This window comes from Palaemon carinicauda, chromosome 18 (genome assembly GCF_036898095.1).
Source record: "Palaemon carinicauda isolate YSFRI2023 chromosome 18, ASM3689809v2, whole genome shotgun sequence".
In the NCBI taxonomy this organism is placed as follows: domain Eukaryota; kingdom Metazoa; phylum Arthropoda; class Malacostraca; order Decapoda; family Palaemonidae; genus Palaemon; species Palaemon carinicauda.
The window spans coordinates 1,257,832-1,281,465 of NC_090742.1; the positions used below are offsets into that span (position 1 = coordinate 1,257,832).

Genomic DNA, 23,634 nt, shown 5'->3' on the forward strand with positions numbered 1-23,634 from the left:
GCTTACACTGGACTACAGTATATGACTGTAATTTTTATTTTGTTATATTTCAAGGATAATGTAAATCATTTGAAGGAATAATTGACTATTTTGGTCACGATGTTAGATGTCTGTATGTGTATGTAGGCTACAGGATGACCCCAGATTTTGAAAATTGAAATAAAGGACACCCAAATCAGTGGGTAGGAACATTTATCTATGGGGGAAAGGGGGGGGGGGGATTGCTAAGATTTGAAATGGCACTGACGGCAATTTCCTTGCATTTCACAGCAGACTGTAGCAGAAAACAATTTGGACGATTTTATGTGACCAGTTATAATTTGTACATAGTGAAACATAAGATACCGATAGGCCAACTTGGTTGATTTACCAAAAACATAGTGACGATGTTGATCTCTGCTATAAACTCATCTGCACTATCAATCAAGTCAAGTCAAGACCATCGGTTTTTTAAGCCTAGGCCTATTACCTTTTTACTTACGATTTAGTATATCTATAATTTGCTCTTCAGTTCCAGTTTCATCTTTATATTTTAACGGCTTTTATATTTTCAATTTCGTTTAATTTATAGTTTCCAGAAGACGATTATCTAATGTTTTAATTGATACTTGGTAATACCGAATTGGTTACTTACTTTTACTTACTTTTACTTTTAGGGGTTTATTTCTCGCCCTCCACCAAACACTAAAGGTCTGTTCAGGCGGGCCTTGGTGTGTGAAAAAATAATTTCTTTCCAGTTAATATTTTGCTCTGTATCGTTATCAGTTATTTCGCTAGCATTTGTATTCAGGCTTAATAGTTTTCAGGTCACTATTATAACACTTTCTAAAAAGATAAGTCTTCAGGTTTTTCTTGAAAGCTGCCACATTATTGCTATTCTTGACATCGAGTGGAAGGTCGTTAAAGAGTCTCGGTGCAGCATAACTGAACGTTCTTCCTCCTATTGCATGATTCACACTAATTTCGAATAGTCTATGTGGGTCATCAGCATTTCTAACTCTTACAGCGGCGCTGGTAGCTTCAGGGTAGGGGACCAAGCAATCACGAAGATATTTAGGCTTATCACTTGTAAGTGCTTTGTGAGTCAACAAGCAAATTTTAAATTCAATTCTAGCCTTAACAGGTAACCAATGTAGATCGATCAATGCAGGAGTTATTCTCTCCCTTAGTTTAATCCCTTTTATCAGTCTAGCCGCCCGGTTTTGCACATTTTGAAGCTTTCTTAGTAGTGTATTGGGCAATTTGTAGTACAGAGAATTGCAATAATCAAGCCTTGATATTACATGACTCATCACTAAAATGTTTGTACTGCCCTCTGTTAAATATTTTCTAATAAATGCTATGTTCCTTAGGTGATAGTTACACACTTTCACTGTGTTCACAATTTGGTCCCTCATTGACAAATTACAGTCTATCAGTACACCCAAATTTTTCACAACAGGCACAATCCCAACATCAGCATCACCAATTTTTATACTTTGAATTAACTTCAAAGCCACCTTTGTGCCAAAGAACATACATTCTGTTTTATCATCATTTAATTTGAGCTTTTTCCTCTGCATCCATGTTTTTATTTCAGTCATTATCTCATCAATTTTCTTCTCTGTATCTTGTGTTGTTGAAATTGAGAGGTAAAACTGAGTATCATCTGCATATAGTTTAAAACCCACTTTTTGTTTTTTCAAGATGTGTGATAGCTCGATAGTATATATGTTAAACAAGATAGGGCCCAGAACACTACCCTGTGGTACACCCTTCACAAGAATTCTCTCATTGGATCGGTTTCCAGAAACTTCTACAATAGTCTTCCTGTTCACTAAGTAACTTCGCAAAAATTTTAGTGCTTCCTCAGTCAATCCAATAGACTTTAAGTCGTCAAGTAAGTACTCGTGCACAACAGTGTCAAAAGCAGCACTAAGATCTAACATAATCAAAATTCCACACTTTCTCCCATCAAGAAGACCTATCATATCATTCATTATTGAGCACAAAGTAGTTTCTGTAGAATGATTACTGTAGCTCTGTAGGCCGATTGATTTTCCGGGAATACCTCTAACTCGTCAATATGCGCCCATAATTGCTCACTTATGACTTTTTCAATAAGCTTTGACATGTAGGATAAATTTGAAATGGGCCTATATGAAATTAGCTCGTTTACATCACCTTTCCCTTTGTAAATTGGCTTGATCAACGCAGTTTTTTCACAGCTAGGAAAACAGGATTGTGATATACTTAGGTTAATTATGTTCAGGTAAATATTATATACAACTTGCTTGTTTGGAGCTTCACTTATTGAACTGTTTGGGAAAGGGTCGTTTCCACAATATGTATTCTTCATCTCTCTCATAACCTTTAACAAGTCGCACATATTTATTTCCTTAAATTTTATTAACTTCTTTCCCTCCTTCACTGGCATAGCTGACTGTCCTTCCAAGTGATTTTGGGGGAAACCTCTATAGATTTTATCAATTTATTCATTAAAGAATATAGCAAAGCTCTCTGCACAAATATTGTCAGGCAAGACATATTTTTTCTTTAATCCCATCAAATCATCAAGATTTTTGTGAAAGTCCTTCATGTTATTGGTTTTTCTTTTTGTTTTTTCTAACAGGATGTTATAGTCATTTCTGGCTTTATTATATAGATTTCTGGCTTGTAAGGATTTGGCTCTTTTGCATCTACCTTCCATCTTACGTCTGTGTCTTTTTGCCTTTAATAGCTCACTATTATACCATCTAACATTTTCGCGTACCACTATTTGTTTGTTCTTTATGGGACACATGGTATCGTACATTTTTCCAAAATTGTCGTTGTATTTCTTGGTATAGCACCCAACACATTCTATGTCTACCATATGTTCACATTGTGTGTTCACACAAGACGTTTGCGCTACACTAGCTTCAATAAAATTCTCAGCATCAAAATTTTCCCGTTCCCTATATGTGATCCGTTTTTTCAATACTCTGGTGCAATTTATATTAACATTAAAGGTGATGAGTTTATGTGTTTTTGAGATCTCAAAGTCTGGTTCCACTTCAAGGTTTTTTATTAGGTCTGAGTCTTTTCCACATATGACCAAGTCGAGTGTATGACCACCTACTGACGTTGATACCGAAACACTGTTTATTAAATTAAACATCTCAAATACTTCCTTGAGTTCTTTAGCCTTATTATCATTTTCATCATCTACCCAACAGTTGAAGTCTACACCAATTAATGTATTTTTAATATCGTCCACCACACCCACAAGAATACTAAATTCTTCAATGAATTTCGTCATATTACTCGCTGGTGGTCTATATAATGATATTATATTCAATACCTTATTGTTTCTTTTCAGTTTTAAAAAGATATATTCAAAAGTTTCAAATACTATTTCATTCATGATAGAAACCCTAGAGAAGGTTTTCGACACAAAGACACCCACTCCTCCAGTTTTGCCCTTTCTTGGTACATGGTAGAAATCGTGAGTACACGGCGTCATCTCCTGAATCTTTGAGTTATCACTAATATTTCCCTGCAACCAAGTTTCCGTTAATAAGCATAAATCTAATTCCATTTCGTTAATAAGATTTCTAATCTTTATGGTTTTGTTCCCCACCGATTGAATATTTTTCAGACCGCACTTAACCAATGGGCTAGACTCCACGATCGGTTCTATTTTTTATCCTGGTAAGCTCCTCCTTGTATACTTTACAGTTATCGTCATATGTCTTATGATTCGTATCATTGTAATTCCTCACTGTGCAGTTATGACACTTTAACGTATTTACAGTACAATCCGTGGTTCGATGATCCTGGCTACACTTGGCACATACCTGAGTCTTGCTACAATTTTCGCCAGTATGACCAAATTCCTGGCATTTATAACACTGAAATACATTGTAGGAATCATGTATTTTACAGCATCCTCCAAGCGTGGTATATACTCTATCATCCCTTTTACGGAAGACTTTCCTGATAGTTGGACTATACTTTATAATCACGTGTAATTTACCGATTTGTCTTGATTTAAACTTCCTGATCAATTTAAAGTCTTCTTCATTTTCACATATATCAGTCAACCATTCATTCTTCTCCATTATACTGGCAATTATATCATCTTCATTTTCATCAATATTGCAGACCTTGATCTTCGGTTTAAGTAGATCCTTTTTATCTACTTCTACCTTAATGTCATTCTTGACCTCTTCTAAGTCATTTTTAGCCTTTTCTAACCCAGTTTTATCCGCAAAATTAACTACCAAGTGGCCTTGTTTAGAGGTTTTGACCTGTTCGACATTCGTGGTTATCTTCTTCATGATAGTTTTCTTGATATCTGAAGCCTTCTTATTTTCCTCCGTAGATTTTATAACCAAAGTGTTTCTTGATTTCAAATTACTTGCATATGTAGTCTTGGTCACATTCTCTTGTTCGTATTCCATAAGTTTCTCTTTCAGCTCAACAATTTCTTGACGCATATCAGTGTATTGAGCAGTTATCATATCCATAAAACCAGACATCTGTTGTTGTACATTTACCTTCATCTCTTCTATGTTGATGCTTAGTCTCATCATGTCATCCCTTGATTGCCTGGCTCATGAACCATTGGGATTTGCAGTCTCGACACATCTTGGACATTTATAAATGATGTTCCTGCTTTTTAAAAGAGTACTTGTACCATCCCTTAAATTAGAGCAAGCTTCTTCATCATGGTACCATCTTCGGCATTCATCGCATTGTATCCCATCAGCGACATAGGACTCGCAGTGCCCACACATGCCATGATTGCCTAAGTCATCACATTCTTCATAAGCTGCTGCCATTATATTTTCCTCTTTTCCTTGGAGTACCGTGTTGATTTCAGTCACAAATAGATCGAAATCATTCACGGGATTAAGTTTTACTTTTCGTTTTCTAGAGAAGGGCATATTAAGTCGTTTTTCAATGACTTTTCAAGTAGCCCCGCCCCAACACAAGAATACTGGGTCAGGCCTTTCGCTACAGACCTCACATACAAGGAAACCACTGGTTTTTAGCACTATATTTCACTAATATCAATACTAGCAAACACCCACAAAGGGATTTTTCATAGTATAAACAACGAGATACACAATGATTCCGTTTAAAGCCAGATTCGATACAGAGCATTGAAACACACGTTTGGCTTTATACCAAGAAGGTTTCTAATTTTCTGTCGATTATTAAAACGAATATATATATATATATATATATATATATATATATATATATATATATATATATATATATATATATATATTTAAATGTGTGTGTGTGTGGTTAGCATGTATTCATCAATAACGTGGAACAATTGAATAAATTAGGTTATAATGTATTTATATGGAATTATCCTTTATCATAATCGTTATCATCGTGAGATAAGGTGTTAGGTTAACTAATAAATAACCACATATCAGGAAGATTGGCATTGATAGTGTATCTATGCGGACCCTGACTTCAGATTTGTCTGAACCACCTGATGATCCTTGGTCCGGCTCACCCTCTCTGACGAGTGACGGAAGACAGCTGGTAAGAGACAGGTTGAACTGTGACAGCTGAGCTAAGAAAGGTACATTTTCAAGGTTTAAGGTTGTTTGATTTTCATATTTTGATACATTGTATTGAAACGTAATAACTTGGTTATAGTTTGTGACATTTGCATCAGATAAAGCATTACTCTTGGTAGGCCTAAAGTAAGTGATGGTGGAGGCGGAGCATGGTTACCGTATCTCAGCCGCTCAACCCTGAACCATAAGTTATGGTTTGTCTACATTAGTTCAGTTACCGTGACATCTTATGAAATTTTGATTCAAGCTCATTAGGATATGTTAGGAAAGGTGGTCTTAGGCTGCAACAGTTTTGGTTATGATTTATAGTGGCAAACAAGAAATTGGTATGTGATCGCGAAAACCCACCTCGCCACCTTGTTGAAGGACCTATATAATTTCATCAAGGCTGGGAGGGCATGTAGAATGTTAATTCAGCTTTTCGACCTAAAATTTAGGCTAATCATCATAATTTTTTAGGGGATTAAGTACCTAGTCTTCATGAGGTTAGGTCGACGCAATTGATACCCAGACGAGAAAGGATGGCCATTGATGGGATTTGGTAAATTTTAAAACTATGTCTGTAACTACTTTAACAACAGGAATAATGTGTAAATATAGATAGATTTCTGAAACTATTCATTTGCGACGGGAAAGAGTGTCATTTTCGAAGAGAGCGTAATTTTTCTATAAGAAAAAGAAGTTTTTTTACTAGGTTACATTGCCCTGTAATACACTCCAATAATACCAATTAATGGGGAAAATTACCCATTCATGAGTTATTGGACCCCCTTATATAAAGACAATTATTGGGGACCCCAGTGGGAAACCTGGGATTTTTTGGGTGGGGAAATGTCCCAAATGAGTGATATGCAGCAATAATGATGGTCAGAAATGCAAAATAACCAGTTGGGAAAATATATGGTTCATGTAAGGTTGAAAACAGGGCAAAACATGATTATTAATCACTTTTGAGATTTGTAAAAAGGTACAGAACCTAACAAATTCACCTAACCTAACCTAGTAGTTCCCAGATCTCAACTCCTAGCCAGGACCAAGCCCCCGGATCCCCCTTCCCAGGTCACAACCCCTAGGTGAGGGGGAAGCCCCCTGGACTCCCCTTCCCAGGTCACAACCGCTAGCCATATCTCCCTTTCCAGGTCACAACCACTAGTTGTACCCCCTTCCCAGGTCACAACCGCTAGCCGGACCACCCTTCCCAGGTCACAACCGCTAGCCAGACCCCCCTTCCCAGGTCACAAACTAAAAGTAAATCACTATCAAATCTATACATTATGATAAAGTAAATTACAAATAAATCCCAACATTATGAAAAAGTAAATCACAAATAATAGTAAATATATGATACTGTACTTTAACTACTAGCTAAACTGGAATTCGCAAAAGGAAATGGGAGAGTTCTGGCTAGTTTGGTATTTTTCTCCATGTTTGATAGGGGCTAGGGCATAATAACTTACTTATCAGTCTATTTAAATGTGAAGTATGTTTTTCACTCTGTCCGTTGTTTACATCTGAGACACTGAAGGGGACTTAATGCGCATGCGCTGTTTCTCATCGGTTTGGGGAGCTTTCCATGTCTTTACAATGATGTATTTGTCAGGTGTTTTTTTAAAACAATTAACAGCTTACAAGTTCTTCCTCATAAGTTCCCGGATGTTCTACAACAGCCATTTTTTTTTCTACTTTCCCCCTCAGTTTCAACTTAACTATCACATAAAGACTTCTCCAAGAGGAAACTTAAGGGAAGTACATCAATCTATTTCAAAATTCAGTGTAATTTCATTCATGTCTGTAGTTTATTATGATGGTCTGCACTCCTACCCCTGATGAACATCCTTCGGAGGGGGGGGGGGGGAGAGCAAAGTCTGAGGCTCGTCTCTCCAATGAGTGTTTCCCTTTCCAGTAAACGGTCTCACATAGAGACTCCTCTTCGGAGGCATCCAGTCGATCAGCCTGCTGATCCCATGCTCGTTCATCATTGTGTCGGCGGCAAGAAACCCCGGCGTGTCTGTCCTCCGTTTCGTCTTCAGGGTGCTCCTGCTCCCTCGGCCAAGACACATCTCCTCACATCTTCACCTCCTCAGTCTTCTTCGGAAGAAACTGTCCTTCCTATCTCATCTGGTTACTGACCTTCGCCTCCATATATGACCTTGTCTCAATATTCTGTCACTCTAGGCTCTTATCGCCTGACCATCATCAATGAGCAACTTCTCATGTACCATCTAAGCATATGGTTAGACGTGAATCGCCTGACCATCGTCGACGATCGACGACTCGTGTACCACCTAAGTGGTCGGTTACACGTGAATCGCTTACTCGTTTGACTACTCGTCAAGCCTCTGCTATGCGAGAATACAAGAATCGCCTGCTCTTCCACCACCTGTCAAATCGCCTGCCCGTCGTTGATCATCGCCTGCCCGTCAGTGATCATTGCCGGCCCGTTAGCGATCGCCCGCCCGTCAGCGATTGCCTCGGCAACCTCACGCGTTGCCAGGAATCACTCATCCATCACTCGGTGAACCAGCATTCGTCTGTATCTGTGTTCCCAAACCATTACGTCGCTCTTCTTTGGGACGCGTTCGCTCACCTGTTCATAATTCATTTCAACGTGAATCATCTCTCATTGGGCAGCTTTGACGCCCAGCGACACGGTAACGATCGATCCTGCGTTACTGCGGTATCACTCGTCAACGCGGAGGCACTCTCCCTCTTATTGATTGAGTCATCGATTTTCACATTGGCAATTTCCATCTCGTCTTGAGCAGGAGATATCTCGACGCTTTCCAATGTGTCAGCAGCCGTCACATCCTCGTGCATGAGAGGATCACCAACTGTAACCATCAAAGGCGGTGGTTGTGGCCGCCAAGAAAAGTAGGGGATTAAAGATCGTTCACTGTTGCTCTATTCCCCTCCTCGCAAACGTGTAACGTCGCAACAGCCGGGGAAGGAGGAAGGGGGTAAGTTTCAGGATTTTAGGATTCCGAAACTTTCAATGCAAAGAAGGGAATCTACATCTACAGCTCCTAAGCCTTCAGCGTCGGGAATGGCAACCTTGCGACAGGACCATTCATCCTATTTTGCTTCAGGGCATCTTTCAGAGAGTGCTTCGATGAGTAAGCAGCCGTGGTTCAGCGCCATGGTTAGGGCTGTAACACAGGCCTTCGCCCCGATGCTTCCTTCGCGATCAACAGAAGCCACCGGGACCAACTTGGTTTTTTCCTCGGTTTTGACCGATCCAGGACTACGGACCACAACTGCTTCTTCCCCTCCTGAAGAGGAAGAAGTGATCTCCTGATTAGACCCCTTCATCAAGGTCAAACTGTCTTTAGTCAGGACTCAAAGGGTAGAGACCTCCCCTAAGGTTCCATCGTCGCCTCGGCCCTCCAATGCCTCGTCTATTGTATCGAGAGGCTATCAGAGGGAAGAGTCAGTTTCGGACTCCCCTCCCGTCACCGACGGAAATATCCCAGGCAAAGAATGCCGTCTTGCTTCCAGCTTCTCGTTCTCTTCCTTCTGAGAAGGTTACTACTTCTAGATCTTCTGCCTTGGAACCTCTGTTTCCTCCTAGAAGGTACCTAAAGACTCCAAGACGATCCCAAAGTCCTCCTCCAGGATTCAGAAATCCCGTTGGGGGTCTAGGAGCTGAATCAGCCTTCCCGTGGATGACCACGACCCACCCCGGGGTATGACCTTGACAGTGGCTGAGGATCGTCTCGCTGCCAGCCCGGATTGAGACGAAGACCAGAGAGAGTCGGAGCATGCTTTTTGGCAGGTTCCCACCATCATAATGGCCATTAACAGGTTACCGGATTCAGAAACGTCCCCACAAGAAGGCAAAGACACAATCCTAGACAGTGTCTTAGGCATCCAAAAGCCTCCGTAGACCAGTGCAGCCTTGTCCTGGTCCCTAGGAATAAAAGGTATTTGGCATAAGATCACCTCCCAGCTTTCTACCCTCTCTCCACTAAAGTCATCCCACCTTTGGGTGTCAACCAGAGGAGGTATTATGACATCATGGACGAAACTTTCTGGATGGTGTGTCTCCATCACTCCCCTGAAGAACTGACCAACGGAGTCTCTCTAGAGAGGCTCTTTGTATTAGGTCTCGTTCTCGGCGTTGAAGATCTTGAACCAAGAGAAGGTCGCAAAGCACGCCATGCAGGCCACTTCATGGCTGGATCATTGGTTGGGATCTGTGGGAATCCTAGTGCGAAGCGAGGATTTCTTTAAGGATCGTACCTGGAAGGCTTTGGAGACCTTCCGTCTCTCTGGCACCTGCACCATTGAGTTTCTGGCCCACCAGGTAGTGACCTTGTGGGCTAACACCATTCTGAAACTAAGAGATGCGGTGGCCAAGAGATTTCACCAGTAGGTCCCTAACGCTGAGATCACTAGGCTCGGAAACTCCTCCATGGACGGGTTCTTCCCCTTCGAGCCAAGGGATGTTGATCAGGCTGTGAAGAGGTGGAGGAAGTCCAACATGGACTCCCTCTTTCATAGGGCCATAACAGCTCAGCCCTACAGACCTCCACCCATCCAAAGACCAGCCATACAAAACCATCACTTGATAAAACAGCAGCGGTTTAAAAAACGAAGGTGTCTAAGAAGCCCTTTCCTGTCAAGGACAGGAAAGGCAACAAGTCCAATCATGGAGGAAAACATCAGAGAGGTGGCGGTAAAAACAGCAAACGCTAGGATAGGTCATCCCCCTACTTGTCCACCAGTAGGGGGATGCCTACAAAGCTGCTGGACCAGGTGGATGCAGCTCGGGGCCGAACCTTGGATAATCTCCGTGATTTGTTCAGGGTATTGCATACATATGGTTCATTTCGTCTCTCCCTCCACTGACCAAGAACCCAGTACTTTTGAGCTCCTTTTCAGTGGGATCAGCAAAGGGGCCGGCCGGGCAGGCGCCGAAGTCCAGACCTTGTTGGAGAAGGGCGCTCTCCAGGAGAGCCTCGACAGTTCCCCAGGTTTCTTCAGTTGCCTTTTTTTGTGAAAAAGGTGTCTGGAGGCTGGAGACCAGTCATCGATCTCTCGGCTCTGAACAAGTTTGTCGAACAGACCTCGTTCAGCATGGAGACGGCAGACACGGTCAGACTAGCGATAAGACCACAGGACTTCATGTGTATACTGGATCTAAAGGACTCAAACTTCCAGATCCCAATACATCCTTCTTCAAGGAAGTATCTGAGGTTCAACATCGACAACAAGACATACTAGTTCAAGGTGCCGTGTTTCGGCCTTTCCACAGCACCTTGGGTATTCACAAGAGTGTTTGCCCTGGTGTCATCCTGGGCTCACAGATTTGGCATCCATCTCCTTCGTTACCTGGACGACTGGCTGATCCTGGCAGACTCTGTGGCAACCCTTCTTCAGCACAGAGACAAACTTCTTAGGCTTTGCCAAGATCTGGTGATCATGGTAAACCTTGAAGTCTTCCCTGCTTTCCACTCAAAGACTGGTATACCTGGGCATGGTATTAGATACCAAACAACATAAAGCCTTACCATCAGTCGACAGGATAGCAAAGCTGAGGAAAGTCGCAAGGCTTTTCCTCAGACAGGAAGAACTCCCAGCCCAGAAGTGGCTATGACTCCTCGGACACCTATAATCCTTGGCCCGTCTAGTTCCCAACGGTCGCCTCAGGATTCAATCTCTCCAGTGGCGTCTGAAGTCAAATTGGAATCAGGCGTCCGATTCTCCAGAGACTGATCCCCATGGAATCAGAGAAAAAGACAGACCTCGGATGGTGTTGGCAGACAAGAATCTGCTGAAGGGTGTCAATCTTCTCGTCCCCCCTCCCGATTTGATGCTGTTCTTGCACGTATTAAAAGAAGGCTGGGGGCCCCATATGCTGCACCACACAGCCCCAGGCCTTTGGTCAGAGTCAGAAAAGTACCTTCACTTAAATCTCTTGGAGATGAAGGCTGTTTTTCTGTCCCTTCAAGAGTTCCACCAGTTCCTGGCCAGTCACTCAATGTGGGTGATGAGCGACAACACCACTGTAGTGGTACATCAAGAAGCAAGAAGGTACTTTTTCGGAACCCCTATTCCTATCTAGCAGTAGAGATACTAAGATGGACAGAAGTTCACTCAGTCTCGCTATCAGCTCGCTTTATTCTAGGCAAGAGGAATGTGCTTGCCTCTTGCTTGCCGACAATCTGAGTAGAGCATCACAGATAGTGGGTTCCGAATGATCTTTTGATGATCTAGTAGCCAACAAAGTCCTGACTTTGTGGGGTTCTCTGACTGTGGACCTGTTCGCAACGGCCATAAACTTCAGGCTCCTGCTGTACTGCTCCCCAATCCCCATATCCCCACCATTTTGTTTGATGAGAAGAGTACTTGACAAGACCGGAACATCGGTCAATCTCTCAATGATGCTCAGAGCTCCGATATGGCATCACGCAGAATGATTCCCGGACCTTCTGCTGTTCCTGATGCAGCCCCTAAGAGAACTTCTTTCACGACACAATCTACTTGGACAACCCCATGTCAACATCTACCACAAGGCAGTAGCTTCGCTATGTCTTCACACCTGGAAATTATCCACCATCTCCTCACTCAGGGAGGATTTTCGCAAATAAGGATGTCTGGATACCTGCGTAAATCATCAGCCTCAGTTTACCAGGCGAAGGGGAACGTCTACTGTGGTTGGTGTCGTGGAAGGGATCTCGATCCATTCGATGCCACTATTTCAACAATAGCGGAGTTTCTCGTGTATTTGTGGGAAGATGTGCGACTTTCAGTTTCAGCGGTCAAAGGCTATCACTCAGCCTTGAGTCTCGCCTTTAAAACTGAAAGGAATGTACATGTCCTCATCGCTGGAACTTTACCTTCTCATACGAAGTTACGAACTTACCTTCCTCAGTCGTAAGTGAGACCTCCTCCATGGAACGTGGTTCAAGTTCTTTGGTCCCTAAAAAGACCTCCATGCAAACCATTACGTCAGGCAACAGATCGCCACCTGACTTGGAAGACTGTGTTCCTATTTGCCTTGGCCTCAACCAAACGAGTTGGTGAACTTCATGGTCTCCCTTATGACGTTGCCATTCAAGGGGATGGGGAGAGGTAAGCTTCAGCTTCGTCCCCGAGTTTGTTACAAAGACTCAGAATCCAGGGATTTCAACCCTAGATTCGAATCTTTCCGGATAGCTAGTCTCCACTCCGTGACTGACGACCCAGATCATCTGTTATTATGCCCAGTAAGAGGTTTGAGGCGCTACCTCAAGAGAACAGCAGCAGCTTGGCCCAGAGTACCCTCACTCTTTGTCAGTACAGGCAGAATCAAGAGGAGGGTCACGGAGAACGCAATTTCTGCATGGATTCGCAAGGTCATTGACTTTGCCCTGAATCCTGACCCTCCTTCAACATGTCATCGCAGAGCTCATGATGTCAGCTGTGTTGCTACATCCCTGGCCTTCATAAAGAACTACAGTTCTCGGTGATGCAGGTATTGCAAGCGGATGTGTGGAGACGCCAAACTACGTTCACCTCCCACTACCTGCAAGACGCAACCCACAGGAACCTCCATACATTTTCTATCGGTCCAGTGGTGGCTACTCAACAGCTGTTTAGTACCTCAAGCTCCTTATTGGACAAATAGCGGAAGGTTGGGGGCATTGGTTACCCGGGTTTTAGTCTTTGAGTGAATGAAAAGGAATGTCTGGCTCTTTTCCTTTCTTTATTCTCTCCTCTCTAGGGGAAATCAGCATCCTGGAACCTCTGCACAAGCTGGCTTCAAACCTCTGCAGATAAACTATTGCTCCCTTGTGTAACCTTATATTGTCCCAATACTGTTGTGTCCCCATATCCTGGCGAGATGGTATTGGGAATGTCTCTCTCTTCAGTTATTGCCTACAAGACTCGGAATAACTTCTACCTGGACAGTCATATTGCTAGTATATTGCCATACACAGCTTGTGTAGGCCATAGACCATGCTCAGCAGGTTTAGCGAGGTGTTAGGGTCTCCTTATTGTCGCACAAAACTCTGCACAATAGGGAGTACCCCGGGTAAGCCATAAAGCCAAACTGGCAAGTATGTCTAACCTCCTAATGGGTAAGTCACTCCTATAAATAGCATTGTTTTTATTCCAGCTATGGAACAAATGACAAATTTGGAGGTAATTTGTATTTTTCCTAATGATACAAACCTTGGCTATTTATACATACTTGCCCGCCAACCCTGTCCCCTTGAAGCCCTAACTCCAAGAAAAATGAGCTCAATCACAGGTGTGCGAGTGGGAGTGGTAGCAAGCTATCCCCCTACTTACCGCTAACTAGCGGGACGGGTAGTTAACCCTCGCTGAATTTTAATGGCTCGTCTTTTCAGCTTCGCCGAAAGTACTACCTTTATAAATAGCTAAGGTTTGTATAGTTAGGAAAAATACAATTGTTCCGTAACCGAAATACAAACCACGCTATTTACAAAGGGTTATTACTTTTAGCGTAGCTGAAATGGCGAGCCATTAGAATTTAACGAGGGTGTATTACCCCCCGCGCTAGTTAGCGGGGGGGTAGGGGAGTGGTAGCTAGCTACCCCTCCTCCCCCTCACACACACGTGAATACTCACTTTCACTTTTGGCTCGGACTGTGACAGACGTCTCTGTCTTGGTCCTCGCTTGGCAGCCATTGTCTGTTTTGTCTTTACTTAATCGCTTACTTTTCTTTTACTCAATATATATGTAAACATGTTTTCACGTTTGTATATATATTTGAGTATAGAAATAAGTAAGTTTCCTTTTCAGATGTGTGTGTGTAGTGTACGATATCTACGTGGAGGCCTCGGCAGTTAGGCCACCACGGCGTATTTTATGGGTGGCGATCGAGTTTGACTTATGTCTTTCTCTCTCTCTCTCTCTCTTGAGGTCGTTCACCCTTTTACTACGTGTTACTACCCCCTTGTAGCCTAGCTTCCTTTCCGTGTGGGGGGTTGCTACGCGTACGTTTGTATCAATTAGTTATGAATCTAATTGTAGTTGTTTTTTTTCAGCTTGTAGAACGATTCCTTTCGGGGTTTTCGTTCTTTCTTTAGTGTTCATTCATTTTTTAATTACATAATTACATAGTTACATAATTATAATTGTTATAATTCTGTTTTGGTTACAGCTCTCCTTCCGCGAGTGTAAGTGGTTGTGAGGGCACGTGCCTGTTGTGTAATTCTTGTTCCTTTCCCTCGGGATTCCTCTTCGGAGCCTTCCCGGGGGAATGAATGTGTACTAATATTATTTGTTTTATTTTTTTACAGTTACCGATCTAGTTCGTTTCTGTAATATAGCAACGGTGTGAGCTGTCTGGTTGAGTCCTGGGGATTCGGCTGTTGCTGCCTCCCCACTTGTATTTTCGTCAGGGGCGTGTCTCCTTCTACTGGTAGTACTCCCGTGTCGACGGACAGCTCTCCAGTTCATTTTAGAACAGTCAGGAGGCTTGCCTCCTTGGGCGGATAACTTTCCTTCCGAGGGAAGTTTTTCCTGTCCAGGCTTGAGTTTTTCTCCTTTTGGGGGGTTCTTCTCTTGCCTTTTTTTCGTGCGACTATGCTCTTGGTGCTGAGCGGTCGCACCTGCAGTTTCGCTCAAGGGGCTGGGCAACTGCAGGAGCTCCTCTTCAGAGGATTGCTCCTTTTAGGTCACTGGCTGACCAGTCTCTTCCTCGAAGTGTTTCTCTTTCGTTCGCGAGAGAGTACACTCATAGAGACTCCTCTTCGGAGGTTTCTTCTGTTGCTGTTGCTGTTGGCCTCCCTCGCCGTAAGGCCCTCCTTCCGCCTCGTCGTAAGGGCCTCTCATCTCCCTATAAGGGTGCTTGAGGCGCCCTTTTGGATCTCCGTTTGCAGCCTACACTCCTTTTTTTCTCGATCTTCCGCCTTGGTGCAGATGGACAGCAGTCTGATCTCGTCTTCCGACGGGCAACGGTCTTCCCGACGGACAACGGTCTGCCCGACGGACAGCGGTCTTCCGACGGACATCAGTCTCCCGGCGGACAACGATTCCTTCGGGGCAAAGGGTTGCCCCCACGGGGGTTCTTCCCTTGCGTGTCAGGGTTTCCCTGCGCGCCCTTCTGCTCATCAGCGCTCTCCTGTTCGTCAGCGCTTTCAAGATGATCTTCCCTGCGGTTCCTGTTACGTGCCCTGTGCGCCCACGTTCGCCCTCGCGATCTAGAACTTCGGTTCAGGTCGGGGTCAAGGACTTCTTTGCGCAGGCTTCCACGCGTAGCCTTCTGCTCGTCAGCGATCATCAGCTCGCCAGCGATCATCAGCTCGCCAGCGATCATCAGCTCGCCAGCGATCATCAGCTCGTCAGCGATCATCAGCTCGCCAGCGATCTCCGGATCGCCCACGTGTGTTACAGCTGGCACGCCAACGTTCTCCAACACTTCTGAAGGAACATGGTTCGCCAGCTACTAGCTCACCTGCGCATGCTGATCGCCATCGCGCGACCCTCAACTGCGGATGCTGATCGCCATCGCGCGACCCTCAACTGCGGATGCTGATCGCCATCGCGCGACCCTCAACTGCGGATGCTGATCGCCATCGCGCGACCCTCAACTGCGGATGCTGATCGCCATCGCGCGACCCTCAACTGCGGATGCTGATCGCCATCGCGCGACCCTCAACTGCGGATGCTGATCGCCATCGCGCGACCCTCAACTGCGGATGCTGATCGCCATCGCGCGACCCTCAACTGCGGATGCTGATCGCCATCGCGCGACCCTCAACTGCGGATGCTGATCGCCATCGCGCGACCCTCAACTGCGGATGCTGATCGCCATCGCGCGACCCTCAACTGCGGATGCTGATCGCCATCGCGCGACCCTCAACTGCGGATGCTGATCGCCATCGCGCGACCCTCAACTGCGGATGCTGATCGCCATCGCGCGACCCTCAACTGCGGATGCTGATCGCCATCGCGCGACCCTCAACTGCGGATGCTGATCGCCATCGCGCGACCCTCAACTGCGGATGCTGATCGCCATCGCGCGACCCTCAACTGCGGATGCTGATCGCCATCGCGCGACCCTCAACTGCGGATGCTGATCGCCATCGCGCGACCCTCAACTGCGGATGCTGATCGCCATCGCGCGACCCTCAACTGCGGATGCTGATCGCCATCGCGCGACCCTCAACTGCGGATGCTGATCGCCATCGCGCGACCCTCAACTGCGGATGCTGATCGCCATCGCGCGACCCTCAACTGCGGATGCTGATCGCCATCGCGCGACCCTCAACTGCGGATGCTGATCGCCATCGCGCGACCCTCAACTGCGGATGCTGATCGCCATCGCGCGACCCTCAACTGCGGATGCTGATCGCCATCGCGCGACCCTCAACTGCGGATGCTGATCGCCATCGCGCGACCCTCAACTGCGGATGCTGATCGCCATCGCGCGACCCTCAACTGCGGATGCTGATCGCCATCGCGCGACCCTCAACTGCGGATGCTGATCGCCATCGCGCGACCCTCAACTGCGGATGCTGATCGCCATCGCGCGACCCTCAACTGCGGATGCTGATCGCCATCGCGCGACCCTCAACTGCGGATGCTGATCGCCATCGCGCGACCCTCAACTGCGGATGCTGATCGCCATCGCGCGACCCTCAACTGCGGATGCTGATCGCCATCGCGCGACCCTCAACTGCGGATGCTGATCGCCATCGCGCGACCCTCAACTGCGGATGCTGATCGCCATCGCGCGACCCTCAACTGCGGATGCTGATCGCCATCGCGCGACCCTCAACTGCGGATGCTGATCGCCATCGCGCGACCCTCAACTGCGGATGCTGATCGCCATCGCGCGACCCTCAACTGCGGATGCTGATTACGCATGCTGCTCCTCATCGCACAACCCTGAACGATCGCCCTCCTGCGGATGCTGATCACCATCGCACCCTTTCACGCGATCATTCACCTGCGCATGCTGCTCGCCATCGCACAACCCTGCACGATTGCCCGCTTACGCATGCTGCTCCTCATCGCACAACCCTGAACGATCGCCCTCCTGCGGATGCTGATCACCATCGCACCCTTTCACGCGATCATTCACCTGCGCATGCTGCTCGCCATCGCACAACCCTGCACGATCGCCCGCTTACGCATGCTGCTCCTCATCGCACAACCCTGAACGATCGCCCTCCTGCGGATGCTGATCACCATCGCACCCTTTCACGCGATCATTCATCTACACATGCTGCTCGCCATCGCTTACCATCACGCGGTCATTATCGCCAGCGATCTTCTTCACCTACGCGGCAGCACGATCCCTCGCCGTCACGCCATCGCTTGCGTTCGTCGCCTCGGACACGTATTCATTTACCTGCCCACTCGCCTGCGCGCCCGCGCGATCGCTCGCCTGCGCGCCCGCGCGATCTCTCGCCTGCGCGCCCGCGCGATCTCTCGCCTGCGCGCCCGCGCGATCTCTCGCCTGCGCGCCCGCGCGATCGCTCGCCCGCTCGCCTGCGCGCCCGCGCGACCGCTCGCCTGCGCGCCCGCGCGACCATTCGCCTTTGCGCAACCGTTCGCCCTCGCGCGACCATAGTTCGCGGCGAATTCCACAGCCGGTGGTAGCAGCAGGGACGCGTGCTCCTAGACGGCACTCGGGATCACCTCCATCCAAGCACAGGTTGGTAGTGCAGGACGAAGACAGGTCAGTACAGCATTCTTCCCCACCTTCTTTCCAGGCAGGTACCGTCGGGTCCACTCCAAAGGATCGCCCGATCCCTTTCACCTTAGCGAGGATTTCGGACTCTGTGTCCTTGGAGCAGCAGACATGGTTTGGTCCGCTGGCACGGGCGTTAATGAGGGTTATGAAACCAGTACTCGCCGGCCAGGGTAACAAACCAGCGGCTGTCTCTCCTACGCTGAAGAGAAAGAGAGGAGTGGACTTCGTGGTGACTTCCCCCAGGGCGAAGTTGGTTCCCAAGAGGTCGGTCTCGAGGGTCCCCTCTCCTGTACGAGTACTCTCTCCTTCTCCTGCCCTGGAAGGATTTTTGGCGGGGGGGCTTTCCGTTCAAGATTTCTCCATCGGACAAGGGGTGACTGCTTACCTCTTCCTCTGGGAGCTTACCAGGTTCTTTCCCTCCTCGGTTACGGCCCGAGGTTTGGTTCAAGGAAGCTACAGGAAGATCAAGGGTACTTTCCTCCTCTCGAGCTCAGACACCTTGGCCTTTCGTCGTTAAGTATCTACTTGCGGACAAGCTCGATGTTGTACCATCTGGACGCGCTGACTGAAGGCTTCCTTCGGGTGTCTCATCTGTGGAGGTCGACGACCTCAGACACCCTTCCATCCTTGAGAAGAGTTTTGTCTGTGCCCAAGGACAGAGACTTAGACAGCTGCTGTGCGGAGTAAATCGACTTCCGGTTTCACTCCTCCAAGGCGCTTTCTTCCAGACTCTGCAGGGCTCCAGCGCCCTTTTCTTTCAACCACGTCGGCCTAAGTTATCGGCTACGACAACTGGGACAAGGTGTCCAATTGCAGTTTCCTCCTGTCAGGAACAGATGGCACGGGAGATTCCCCCGGGGGGGCATAGGCCTAAAAGGAGTTCACGAACTCTAGGATTGCAGGTTTTTTCGCTGGGAGGATGCTTAAGGTTACTCATCCGAATGACAGCTTCCCGATGCCCATTCCCGCACAATCTCTGAGTAGCCAAGGATATCGCGCCTGCTGTCTCTGTCAGCGAATTCAGTGTCTCTGAACCTCTATGCCATAGCGTCAGCAGAGTTGCCCGGTTGGGCAGAATGATCCATACCTTAGGCGAAGGTCTTCCTTAGGATCATCGACGGCTTCACCCCCGGTCCCCTCAGTCGATCCTTTCTTGTAAGGAAGGATCTGAGAGGGGATGTCCATAGTCGACCTCTCAGTCCTGATCAAGTTTGTCGAACAAACTTCGGCCAGCGTACACCAGCAGAATCGATCAGACTGGTAACGAGGCGACAGGACTCCTTTAACCCTGGATCGGAAGGACGGGTACTTTCAGTTTCCATTCCATCCATCTTCCAGGGTGCTCGTCGAATTCAGCCTAGACTGCAAGTATTCCTGCTTATGATGCAGTGTGGCTATCCCGCCGTGGCATAGCAGGTTTGTTTCCCCAGAGAACTCTCCCTGCCTTCCTCTTGGCCGCTCAGGTGCAGGCTTCCGCCTCCTCTGCTGTTTGGAGGGCTGGTCAACTCCGGTAGGCTCGGGTTTCGACCTTCTTCAGCGCCGGGACTAGCTTCCGGAATGTGACCATGAGTGTGGGCTCATGGTATTTTGCTTGGAGCCTTCTCTTCCTCTGCCTCAACATCTGGAGTATCTGGCCATGATTTTGAGTCAACCGCCTTACCACATTGGAAACCCCGCTTCTCGTCCGTCCAGCGAGGTTAAGCAACGTCGGTACTTGGATGGGTGACCACCTGGGGACGCCAGATTCTGTTACCGCATCCTCCGAGCCTTCCTTTCGGTTGACTGTGGCAAGACTGAGGAGAGTCGCAGTACCTGTTCTCAGTCAAGCAGAGCTTTCAGCCCTACCTTGGAACGTTTCCTAGTTCTTCTTTCCTCATTGACCCGTCTATAGTCCGAACGGTCGCCTCAGGATAAGTTCCATGTGGGGCGATCCAAGTCCCGGTGGCTTCAGGCAATGTTTAACCGGACTCCCTGGCCCTATGGGACCAGCGGAACTATTAAACCTGCAATGGGTGTTGACCTATGGAGCCTCTTGATGGTAGTGGATATTCACGTCCTTTCCCCACATTCTTGATGCGGTTCTCGGACTCGTCAAAGGAAAGGGGGGGGGGGGCATGTTCCGGTCCAGGCCTATGGTCAAGACCTGAAGAATACCTCTCCATCATTCAGGCAGGCTTAAGGGTTAGTCTGGCCCCTCTTCAGATCCTACAGCTCCTGCCAAGTCGCCCCGTTGCGCGTCGACTTCATTCTAACCAGCAGGGGACGCATTTTCACACCTTCACATCTTGTAGTAGAGATACCGGGATGATTGAGATTCTCTCAATTCAACCATCGGCTCTCTCATTCCAGGCAGGGGAATGTCTCTCTCAGACTATCCGAGCAGAGCCTCATAGAGAGAGTGTACCTAGGGGTCTTTGACCTTGGGTAACCAGCAAGTGCTGGTCTGGGGGACCTGATCGCAACACCTTGGAACCTCAAGCTTCCACTAGTCTTACCCCCAGTCTCAGACCCCGAGACTCTGGCAAGATGCATTCCGGTGATGGTGGGACAAATTCGACGCCTGCGTCTTCCCTCCTTTTTGTCTGCGGACAATGGGTCTCAACAAAACCAGGTTGTCTGTCAACCTTTCAATGGGAGAGCTCCACTGGGACTATGCGCAGAACGGTTTCTGGACCCTCTGCTTCCCCTGACGGAACTCCCGGGAGAGCTTCTCCCACGGCGCAGACTACTCAAGCAACCACACTGCGACATCTCTCCCGAACCGGGGCATCGCTTCGGCTTCATGCCTGGAGACACTACGCTTCCTCCTCTAGAAGAGACAACCCGCTACAGTCGCGGTACGGAGGTCGCGTCATCTGCGATAGTCATCCACAGGGGTCTCCCAGGCAAAGTGAAGAGTCTAAGATGGTGGGTGCCGTGGGAGATATACCTCTTCCCGTGAGGCCTCTTCTCCAGCAATAACGGTCTTATTGCCTTTCGGCGGGAGGAAGCTCCTTTCCGCTCTCAGCAATGAAGCCTATCGCTCAGCCTTTCCCTGACCTTCAGGCTTAAAGGAATAACTTTTTCCTGCCCGCTAGATCTATCCTCGCTCATGCGAAGCTACGATCGTCCCTGCCCTAGTCGGAGGAAGACCTCCAACTTGGAGCATGGCTCGGACTTTTAGTCCTTTAAGAGATCTTCTCAAGACCCTTTTACGACAGGCCTCGGATTGTATTCCGCCTTGGGTCTTCTGCTCACTCTGGCCACGGCCAGTGTGTAAGCAATCTTCTTGGTCTCTTACTACTCCCCCCTTTCTAAGGAAGAGGGGAAGGCAACATTCAGGCTCGCTCCTGAGTTGTTGGCTAGACTCAGAATCTGAGGGTCCCGACCCTTCGGTCCGATTCATTCAAGATTTCGAGTCTCCATTCTGTGTGTTATGTCCCAAGACCTTCTCTTTCTTGCCAGTAAGGAATCGAGAGGTTAGCGCTGGGAACAGCTGCAGTTTGGCCTCAGTTGCAGCCGATTTGGGAACACATGGAGGACATGGGGGGAGAGTCACCAGTATACCTCTTCAGCCCGGACTCGAGTACATTCATCTCGACCTGTCTTCAAACCCTCCCCCGTCACGTCGCCCTACAGCACGATGTTGGATACATCGCAACGTCCTCGCCTTCGAGTAATACTACTCTGTGACGCAGGTGCTACAAGCTGGAGTCTGGAAGCGTCTGATGACCTTCGCAGCCCGCTTCCTGCAGGGCGTGACCCACAGGAGTCTCGATACGTTTTCTATCGCTCTGTGGTGGCTACACAACAGCTGGTCTAACCTCAGGCTCCTTTTTGGACAGGTAGCAGAAGGTTGAGGGCATTGTTATCAGGTTTTAGTCTGCATGAACGAAAGAAGTATGTCTGGCCCTTACTTCTTTCTTCATCATCCCCTCTACGGGGAAGCAGCATCCTGGTCTCTGCATAGCTGACCTCGAACCTCTGCAGGTAAACCATGCTTCCTTGTGTTCTGAGTATTGAGTCAATACTGTCGCGTCCCCCATACCCTGACGAGGTGGTATTGGGAACGTCCTAACCTAGAGTTCCTTCTGGAACTCCAGGTCAACTGCCTAAGACGGGTCACACTTCTTCCTTCACACACAAGCTTACGTAGGCCACATGGTTCCTTGCGGAGCAAGGAACTTGTGAGGTGCAGGGACTCCTTTTCTCGAGTGCGACTCACTCGGATTCTGAGTCCCCGGGTAAAGCCAAAGCCAGTATGGCTGGGGACTTTCCACCCTTCCTAAGGGATAAGTCACCCTTTGTAAATAGCGTGGTTTGTATTTCGGTTACGGAACAAATGACAAATTCGAAGATAATTTGTATTTTTCCTAACCATACAAACCTTAGCTATTTACACATATTTGCCCGCCAGCCCTGTCCCCCAAGACAAGTCCTACCTCTAAGTGAAAGTGAGTATTCACGTGTGTGTGAGGGGGAGGAGGGGTAGCTAGCTACCACTCCCCTACCCCCCCGCTAACTAGCGCGGGGGGTAATACACCCTCGTTAAATTCTAATGGCTCGCCATTTCAGCTACGCTAAAAGTAATAACCCTTTGTAAATAGCTAAGGTTTGTATGGTTAGGAAAAATACAAATTATCTTCGAATTTGTCATATTACCTCCGAATTTGACATTTTTATGAGAAATATTCAGCAGACTGACTTGTCACTTCCATGCACCAATGCACATGGAAAAAACATTATTTAGCATAATTGCTAAAAGTTTGTCTTCATTTTCGTTTGACGAAGATGGACGAGCAATGATTGGTTAATAATGAGGCATTTTAGTTGAGGGATCAGGGCGTGTGGTATTAAAGGTATTGGTTTTGTTAGAACTTATTGTTACATGTCTTTTTGTTGTTGTAATTGCAGGGAGGAACATTGTAAATTTTACTTGGGATATACTATACTGTAGCTTGTTTTAGCTCGTTAAACATTTTGTGATTTTTTTGTCAAGATTTGCAGTAGGTGTGACCTAGAGACTAAAACTTAAAGATGGAGTGCCTTAGGAGGAGCCGGAATTAAACAAGGTATCAGGAAGAGGATGTAATCACTTGGCTAGAAACTAGATAGACATCTCAAAGGAGGAGATGATTTCAAACTTGTAATGAGAGTGAGAATTGGAGGAAAAAGTCAGTCAGAGAAATGATAAATATGAAAATGGTAGATCATCACCTTGTGGAAAACCCCTCAAGATAATAGTGAAAGGATATAGACAAAGACTTTTATCAAATGAAAATTTGGGCTAAGAATGGAGAGAACTCACATGATGCCTAATCCTTAAAAGAGATGATATAATGTAAAATTTTAAAGAAGGTCAATGATAAAGAATGTGATAATTAAATGAATGAATTAGATCAGTTAAAACTTGAGAAATGCTGAAAGTACTG

The 23,634-nt window shown here is 47.0% G+C and overlaps 1 protein-coding gene across 2 annotated transcripts in view; it reads left to right on the forward strand.

Moving 5' to 3' along the window:
• Positions 1–5,430: 5,430 nt before the first annotated feature.
• Positions 5,431–23,634, forward strand: part of LOC137657582 (alpha-aspartyl dipeptidase-like) — a 53,392-nt gene continuing 35,188 nt past the window's right edge. Inside the window, exon 1 of one of the 2 annotated variants that reach the window (XM_068391928.1) lies at positions 5,431–5,569. The gene's annotated coding sequence lies outside the window, so the exon portion shown is untranslated. The remainder of the gene's footprint in view (positions 5,570–23,634) is intronic. The other variant, XM_068391929.1, reaches the window with a different exon arrangement.